The sequence below is a fragment of the Monodelphis domestica genome, chromosome 2, assembly GCF_027887165.1.
Source record: "Monodelphis domestica isolate mMonDom1 chromosome 2, mMonDom1.pri, whole genome shotgun sequence".
Taxonomy (NCBI): domain Eukaryota; kingdom Metazoa; phylum Chordata; class Mammalia; order Didelphimorphia; family Didelphidae; genus Monodelphis; species Monodelphis domestica.
In genome coordinates this window covers 203,012,727-203,021,351 of record NC_077228.1, presented here as the reverse complement: position 1 = coordinate 203,021,351, position 8,625 = coordinate 203,012,727, and the positions used below count along the sequence as shown (strand labels likewise).

The 8,625-nt window shown below is 46.8% G+C and overlaps 1 protein-coding gene across 4 annotated transcripts in view; it reads left to right on the top strand.

Annotated features, from left to right (window-relative positions):
* Positions 1 to 5,498: 5,498 nt before the first annotated feature.
* Positions 5,499 to 8,625, top strand: part of MPP2 (MAGUK p55 scaffold protein 2) — a 35,220-nt gene continuing 32,093 nt past the window's right edge. For 2 of the 4 annotated variants that reach the window (XM_056816902.1, XM_056816903.1), the window contains exon 1: positions 5,594 to 5,741. The gene's annotated coding sequence lies outside the window, so the exon portion shown is untranslated. Of the gene's footprint in view, positions 5,742 to 8,129; positions 8,262 to 8,625 lie in introns of those variants that run through there. The other 2 variants (XM_056816900.1, XM_056816901.1) reach the window with 2 other exon arrangements.

Below are 8,625 nucleotides of genomic sequence, written 5' to 3'. Positions count from 1 at the left end.
ATCCTGGGCAAGTCACTTAACCCCCACTGCCTAGCTCTTGCCCTTCTGATCTTTAATAGATCAAAAATTACTGAGCAATTATCAGTCTGATAACAAAGGCAAGAAAGTAAAACTTTTAAAAATTCAGTTAGGCTTGAATGTGAGGGGACAGAGGTCCTGGGTCACTGGCGCTTATGAGCAGGATCCTCAGACTATAACTAGATTAAATGGAAGGATTTTGGGGGGGGGGGAGAGAAGGGAAGCAGGAAATAGCTGCTAGGAGGAAGAAGTTAGTTCTATCTAGTAGCTTCCTAGTTTAACTAATTATTCTTGCTTAGACCAGAGTTTAAACCCTGCCTTGGAGATACACTAGTGATATGACTCTGCACAAGTCAACTGATTTTTCTCAGGCTCAGTTTCTTTGTCTCTAAAATGGAGATAATACAATGACACATGTAAGACCCAGTGGAATTGCTCCTTGGCTATGGGAGGGGGTGGGAGGAGGGGAGAGAAAGAACATAAATCATGTAACCATGGAAAAATATTCCAAATTAATTAATTAATTAAAAAATTTCAAATAAAAAATAAATAAAATGAAGATAATAATAGCATCTATCTCCCAGGGTGGTTGTAATTATCGAATGAGTATACAAACACAGAGACAGACATATATGTGTGTGTGTGTATGTAGTTGTTCAATCATTTCAGTCATGTCTGACTAACTCTTTGGACCCCATTTGGGGTTTTCTTGGCAAAGATACTGGAGTGGTTGGCCATTTCCTTCTCTGACTCATTTTATAGCTGAGGAAACTGAGGCAAACAGGGTTTGGTGACTTGACCAGGGTCACATAAATAGTAAATGTGGGAGGCCAGATTTGAATTCAGGAAAAGGAGGAAATTTTTATATATGCATAAAAATATATATATACATACTTGAGCCCACATCCACATACTCATATACTATTTTGTATAACTTAAAGTGCTATTATTATTACTATTATTATTAGTGCTAATTAGATTCTGAGGGAAGGTGAGATGGACAGAAGAGCTGGCTCTGGAGTAAGGAAGAACTTTCTTGATATATTACTATTGGTCCTGTGACCAAGTCACTTAACCCTTTTGTGTCCCAAGCCTTTAATAGATCAAAAATTACTGAGTAGTTATCAGTCCGAATTGGGTAAAACAAACAGGAGCACCTGACTTCCAAGAAACACATCAGCAAAACCCCCAAACAAACCCCCAGACTCTAGGTTTTAAAATTCAGTGTTTTCTGTTCTTCTAAAAGAATGAATTTGAGTATCTTAAGGTAGTTGCTACAGTGTTATGTTATGGTTATGGCTCTGTCAGCCTGTTTCCTCCTCTTTTGGCCCAGACCTCCAGCTCTAACCCACCACCAATGAATTTTTAAATTGCTGAAGGCAGGGGACCTCATCATATCATTCTCTATGTATTCCATCACGGAGGGAAACAATCAGATAACTGTTGATTACCTGAGCTGCCTCAGCCTGTAAAAACAACAAGACCCATCTCTCAGAAGAGTTAACTGATGAGTCTAGAATTTGAGATTTCCTCCTCCCTGCTTCTTATCCTACCCTTGCCCATCTCTTCTCATTCCTGCAGGAGGAGGGCTCCGGGTTTGTAGGTAGGGATAGGACAGTGGTTGCTTTTTACTGGACCCTCTGCTGGAAAAGAGAATTAAGTCTAGGCACTTGGGATAGGCTTTAAACTAAGAGACTCTCTCTGAGTCAGAATGGAGGTGGTCTAGAAGTATCTACTGTTTCAGCTGCTAGGACTTGGAGCTAGAAGTTGCCTTAAAGGTTGTCTAGTCCAAACCTCCATCCCCTACTTTATAGATGAGGGAACTGAGGCCCAGAGATGTTAAGGGTCTTGTCCAATGTCACATAGGTAGGAAGTAGCATGGTTGGGATTTAAACTCAGGTGCCCTGTAATTCCAAATTCACAGCTGCCCCCAGCAGAAGATTCTGGCTGACTTAATATCTCAGAGAGGAAAAAGTTAACAAGACAAGTGTCAGACATATCTTGCTGCCCATGTCCCAGAATGGGCCCAGAAGAGATCAACCTGGGTATCCAGAATCAAACAATTTAATCTCCTTGAACCTAGGGATCCTCAGTCAGGGGAAGGTGGCAGGTCATCTTTTTTTCTGAGTCTGGAGTCCATTTATGGAACCCTTTTCTCATTTGTCCTTCCCTGGAAGGGACCCATTTCTCCACCCAAAAGATGAGAGTCTATGAGAATTCCCTGAGGAGGAGAGAGAGGCCAGTATAGCCAGAATGTATTATAGGCAGGGCAATAAAAATTCCTATTTTTCTTGTGTGCTATTTTAAAAATGTTTTCTCCCCCGCCCCAGATTGGTTCCTTAAAAAAATTTCTTAAGACAGGAATAAAGAAATGACACCTGAGAATTCTAGAACTTCTTCCTCATTCTTCACATTTTTGACAGTGTCTGGTGCTTATCACAGTGCCTAGCAATAGCTGGCATTTGATAAATGTTTATTGACTAATATTGTATATAAGGTCAGATTGTTTCCATGTATTGATTAGTTTGCCTTTCCCCTATCTCTTTTTTGTCTTTTTCTTTTTCTCCCCAAATTGTTTATAAAGGATGGCCCTTTGGGAGAGGTAAGGAGGAGAGAAACAGTGGGAAAACCTAAGCAATATTAAAAAAAAATATCCTTAAACTTAAAAATAAAAAACCCTCCATTGCCTTCCATCTTAGAATCAATACTGTGTATAGTAGATAGGTAAAGGCTAGGCAATAGGGTTACAGTGACTTGCCCAAGGTCACAGCTAGGAAGTGTCTAAAGCCACATTTGAATCCAGGACCCCCCCTTTCTGGGCCTGGCTCTCAATCCACCAAGCCGCCTCGCTGCTTCCATTAAATGCTTTTTATTTTTAAATGATGGCCATAAGTTAGACATCACCCTCTGTTCTGTAAACATGGGATAAGAGGTTATTCTTTTCCATCCCAAATCTCTAGGCTCTGTCAGTGGGACAAGGCTACTATCTTAGCATCCCTCTGTTACAAGGGAATCACTTTAAAAGACTGATATATATTAATTTAAGGTCGCCAAGGAATCAGCTATGTAATTCCTAAATGAAAACTTAAGTCAGCCGTCAATCTTTTATGGAGTTTAATTACAATAGGAGGAAGTAATTAGAGATAGAGAGAGAGAAAAGGGAGAGAAGGAAATAGGGCTTAAATACCCCTTCTGTTTAGGCTGGGCCAAAAGGCCCAAGCCCTTAGATAGCTGGGGCAAAGAAAAGAGATCAGTCCCTATTACTCACGTGACCAAAATGGAGAAACAGTCTCAGAGGCCCCCACCTTCAGCTTCCTTCAGAGCAAGCTTCTCAGAGCCCACACGAACCACACCGTCCAACTACTCAACCAACCCCCTCGAGTCTTCAGACCCCCTCTCTTTAAGGAAACCATCCAAGTTCCTCCCCTCAGTTCTCCCATCTACCAATCACTGTTCATCAATTTCCCTGTGCCAATGGAGGCTCTAGCTTAACCCAGGACCGCCCAGAGGTTTCTGGCTTTTGCACATGTCTGTTGAAGGTCATATTTTCAAATGATTAAATCTTTGCTCCTTTGCTACAGCCCTTTCTAAATCCTGTTAACCTGAGTAGGGTAGAGATTGGAATAATTAAATTTTGATCTAGGCTGCAGCCCTTACTCAATCCTGTTAGGACTGAATAGGGTGGAGATTGATTCCAAGTATCTCCATTGTATCAATTCTAAAATCAATCATGACTCAAAGAAATTCCTGTTCTATGCTTAAGCATAGGTCAAAGTCCTTTCCATTGTTCAGCAAAGGGTTTCTGTCCTAAAGTAATCTTAAGAAGGGAAGAGAAGGAACCTCCCATGCCAATGGGGTTCCCATTCCAATAGACTATCAGTAAGAAATTTTCCAAGTATGAAATATCCCAATGGTGAAATTTCCAACATTTATAAGTCTAAGGAATTTTGAGGTTTACACCTCCCAGAATGTGATGCAATGGAAAACAAATTGGCTGGAGTGTCAGAAGACCTGAGGCTCATATCCCTATGTGACCTTGAACAAGCCCCTTCCCAACCCTGAGCCTCGTTTCCTCATTTACAAAACGTAGGGATTGGACTAGGTATCCTCTTTCATCCCTCAAGTTTTGATTCTATGGTTTCCTGTAACCATCGGATTCCAACGTCAGGGGCTTGGCAGTCAAAGCCTTCCTGGGATCTCCAAGCTCACTTTCAGGTGGCCATTCTTTTTTCGCTCTGGCTAAGTAAGGAAAATTAAAAAACAACAACAAAAAAAATCCAATGATGAGCGAGGACGAGATGTGCGTGGTGATGAGACCCATATCCGGAGAGTTAGCCAAGAGGTAGCCAATTTCCCGAAGCTTACAACCACCCAAGTGGTACAGACTAGACTCGAACCTCCAGTTTATGCTTCCAAACTACCCACTCCGCATAAGCCCTAGGACGGAGCATGCGTCTGTCCGGCGACTTAGAGAGGAGCAGTGGAGCGAGGGGCGGGACTTGAAGCTATTTAACTCTTTGTTCCCACCCTCCCCCCCCCCCCCCCCCCCCCAGTAAGTGCCGGGAGGCGGGATGTGAAGGGAGGGAAAAGGGCCATCTTCTGGGCCCAAGAGCTGAGAGGCAATTAGGGGTTATCTATTCTATTTCCCTCTTCCAGTAGACATTTTAGAAGATTGAGGCTCAGAAAAGGAAGTGACTTGCCCAAGGTTACCTAGCTAGTAAAATAACTACAAAGCTGGAATTCGAACCAGGTCTTGAGACTCCAGGCTCAAGGTGCTTTGCCCTATACTACTTTTTCCTTTTGCGTGCAGGAAGAGAAGAAATACCTTAGTTTCTTGCCCTTAGTTCTAATCCTTCTCTGAAGGCCGACTCTTCCTAAAGTATGAGCCCCTGGTGTCCCCAGCTTACAGGGTTCTGCTAGAACTGAATTTCTAGCTCCCCGAAGACCTGGTTTCAAATTCTACCTCAGTAGCTCCTGTGCAAGTCACCTAGCCACCCCATGGGGTTGGATTCATTGGTCTTGTAAGGTCCCTTCTAGCTCTAAGGTTACGGACCTTTGACCCTGACTCTGCATCAGACATAGATAGGCAGACGGAGACAGAGAAACAGACACGGGGGAGGGGGGCGAGGGGGGGAAGGGAAGGGGAGAAAGAGGGAGGGAGGGAAGGAGGGAAAGAAGAAGAGATAGAGAGAGACGGAGAGGGAGAGGGAGAGGGAGAGGGAAAGAGATCTTCCCAAATCCTCCCACTCCTTGGGCAATCTGTAAAAAATTGAGGGTGGGAGAAGAAAGGTGAAGAAGCCCTTTAACCTCTTTGGTCGCCCTTAAGCATGCCTAGGTCTCCACAGCCTGGTAGGAGGGTGAGGATGAGGAGATAGCTCGAACGTCTTCATCATCGCCCCTTTAAGAGATTCCCTAAATACCAAGGGAAGGTTTAGGGGCTCAACCCGCCTCCTTCTCCTCCTCCCCCTTGGGCTCCTTTCTCAGAGCTGGAAAGTCAGTCACTGGCCATGCCCCGCCTAGTCTCACCACTCGGGTTCCTAGATTCGGTCCCTCCGCCCATTATTCCAGCCTTAGGCCCCCACCCCCGCCCGACGCGCGCCCCCTCTCTTCTCCAAGGAGGCATTGCCGCTTTAAGAGCGAGGAGAGATTGACAAGCTAGAACAGCCGAGAAGAACCGAGGCTGAGCCGGAGCGGCCCGGAGCAAAGGACTCCCCGGGGCGCAGGTAGGCGTCCCCTTCCATCCCTTCCTCAGTCCCAGGCCCTTGCACCCCGTCCTAGGGCCTCTGTCCTAGTGCATCCTTGAGATGCACAAGATGAGAGTCTAGGCAAGGGGGCCTGGCACCCTGCCTGTGCCACCCCCTCCCCATACCGACAGCCCACCGCCCATCATCCATCTGGCCCCTCCCAGAGGAATCTTCTACCCCAGACTCTTTTCCTGGGGCTCCCCGAGAGGGAGGAGAACATAAAGAGGGGGCTGACATCCCCTGTGAGCCCTCCTCTCTCAGTCTGGCCGTCTTCCTGTTGATCCTGCTTGCCTCGGACTCCGGAGGGATGGGGATGAAGGGGGGTGGAACCGGGAGACCTCCCCTACCCACCATATGAAGGGCTCAGAGGTGACGTTGAGAAGCACCGGTATTGGGGAGCTGACATCTGAGTGGCATCTCGGGGCTCTGGGCGCCCTATAGATGCTTTGCCAATCCAGATTGTCAAAACATAACGTTACATAAGGGTCGCCTTGCCCTGTCTGTCCTCTCCCCCGTCCCCTCTAATCCACCCTATCTTGGGGGAGAGCAGAGGTTGATGGAGGATGGAGGGTAAGGGATAGAGGCTTCCTTGGGTCCCTCTGGTACCTTGTGCCCTCCAGTGAAGACGACCCTCACTGAAGGGGAGGGTTTGCCTCGAGTGCTTTGGGTTTGGGGGATTGATCTCTACTGAGAGTGGAGCAGGGAGACAGGAAGGGTATTCTCAATTACTTGGAATGAGATGACCAGGGGGGATCAGGGACCCAGGATTGGGAGATATTGAGGGGATAAGGTTCCAGAGGCGAAGGAGAAGGACTACTCTGTGACCTCATCGGTTCTTCTCCCTAAGGCACTCAAGATGCTGTTTCTTTTTATCCAGCACAACACTCCCCACCCCCTTCCCAGGTCCTAGTGCCGGAAGTGTTTGGGTGGGAGGGGGGGGCAGTAGGAATGCGAAGGAGAGGGGGCGGGGATTGGGACGGGGAACCTGGAGGCCAGTCTGTCGCTTTGATAGTGGGAGCCAAGCCCTCAGCCCATGTGACCTCGGTCATTTCAGCTTCTCTTTTATCTCGGTTATCCTGGAGAGGGAGGGAGGTATAGTAAGGCCATTCTTTTCACGGAGTTTCCCTCTTCCTCCTCCCATTCAGAGTAGCAATCAGAAGATTTAGAAGGATCAGGTATTACCCACACCTCCATTTTCAGATAAAGCAGCTGAGTCCTTTACAGAATGTATAGGGGCCTGGGAAGATGGGGGAGGTCAGAGGAATGCTTGTCTCTCTTTGTTACAGGGGATTCTCAGGGAATCACCTGTGGTTGAGATTTCTGAGAACCCATCCTACCTCATCATTCTTGGGGTTTTCTCCAAACCTGTTGTTTTCCACTCCTGAAGTGGTGGTGGTGATGGTGGTGATGCTAGGAGGGGGTTGTTGATGTTTAGAGGTGTGGCTATAAACTGGAGAGAAGATGGAAGAGGGCACCTGTGCCTGACTTTGTAGAATGTGGAAAGCATTTCCCCAGCTGTGTTAGAGACCTTAGACCTTGGCAATGGACCAGGCTGGCTGGTTTAACTGGCACTGAGGTTTTTGCTTCACCACAGCTCTCACTTCATTCCCTTGGGAGGGTTGGGGATAAGCTTGAGGGGGAGGGAGAGGCAAGAGGAAGAGGAGGGAAGTTGAAATCGTGGGAAACAGCCTTCGACCCAGAACTGATCCAGGACTTGTTGAGGTTAGGCCAGATCATGCCAGGAGCATGGACTAGAAAGTTCTCTTCTCACCCTCTGCACACCCCTGCATGCATCCCTTTTGAGGCTTATTCTGAGTATTTGTATTGTGTTGGCCCATCTCTTATCAGATACGCTTAATGGCAGGTATCATGGAGGTGGGAGAAGATTCCACTGTGAAAGTAGAATCAGGAAACAAGGGTTATCTCACCATACTGCAAGGGGACATTGGCATTCTGCCTGGTGAAATGGGGTCTCCCCTCATCCTTCCTGGGCCAATAATTGGCTTGAGAGCTCTTCCTTTCTCTGGACCTTCTCTCCAATCCTTTTGGACTCGGGAACAGAGAGGGGCTAAAAAGAGGAGTTTCCACCCCTCCTGAGTTTCTTACAGTGCCCAACTGAGCATAGGACCAACTCAGACCCAGAGAGGCCCACTTTTAGGGGTGGGGGAAGAGAAAAGCTGGAGTGATCAAATAAGTCTCTGAACAGGAATTTTTTGGAGAGGTATTAAAGTAGAGGTATATCTTCTCTTTTCTCCATGACACAGTGGGCATCATGCCTCACAGTGGGCACTACTAACAGGCTTCTGAGTTTCTCTCTCTCCCCCTGTCCCCCCCCCCCCATTCCCTTCCCTTTCCTGCATGAGCCACAGGCTCTTGTTGCCATGACAACCGGGAATTAGAGTTTTATCTGGCAGGTCAACCCCTCCCTTAGAGCTTTGATGGGGGAAGGGAGGATGATCATTGGGTATACTATTCCCCTTCTCTTCTGCCCTAGAGGAGGTGAGACGCCTAACTTTTCCACTTTTTCTAGCCCTGTCCTGGATCTGTTTAATTTTTTTTTAAATCTTCTGGCATGGGGTGAGCTGAGGCCTTAGGTTGTGGGCATCAGCCAAAGAGCACCAAAGGGAATCTGGTATCTCCAGGCTTCATAGATGATTCTGATTACATGCTTATTCATTTTCACCTGGTATCACTCTATCTCTGTTAAAGTTTAGAGAGGGCTTTGAGATCTTGGAAAGGGCATGGATAATCTCCCTGATAGAAAAGTTTGTGTGTGTGTGTGTGTGTGTGGTGGGGGGTGGGGGGTTGCTCTAACTTGCCCTTTCAAGAATCACAAAGAAAATCTACTGGAGACCTAAAGGAC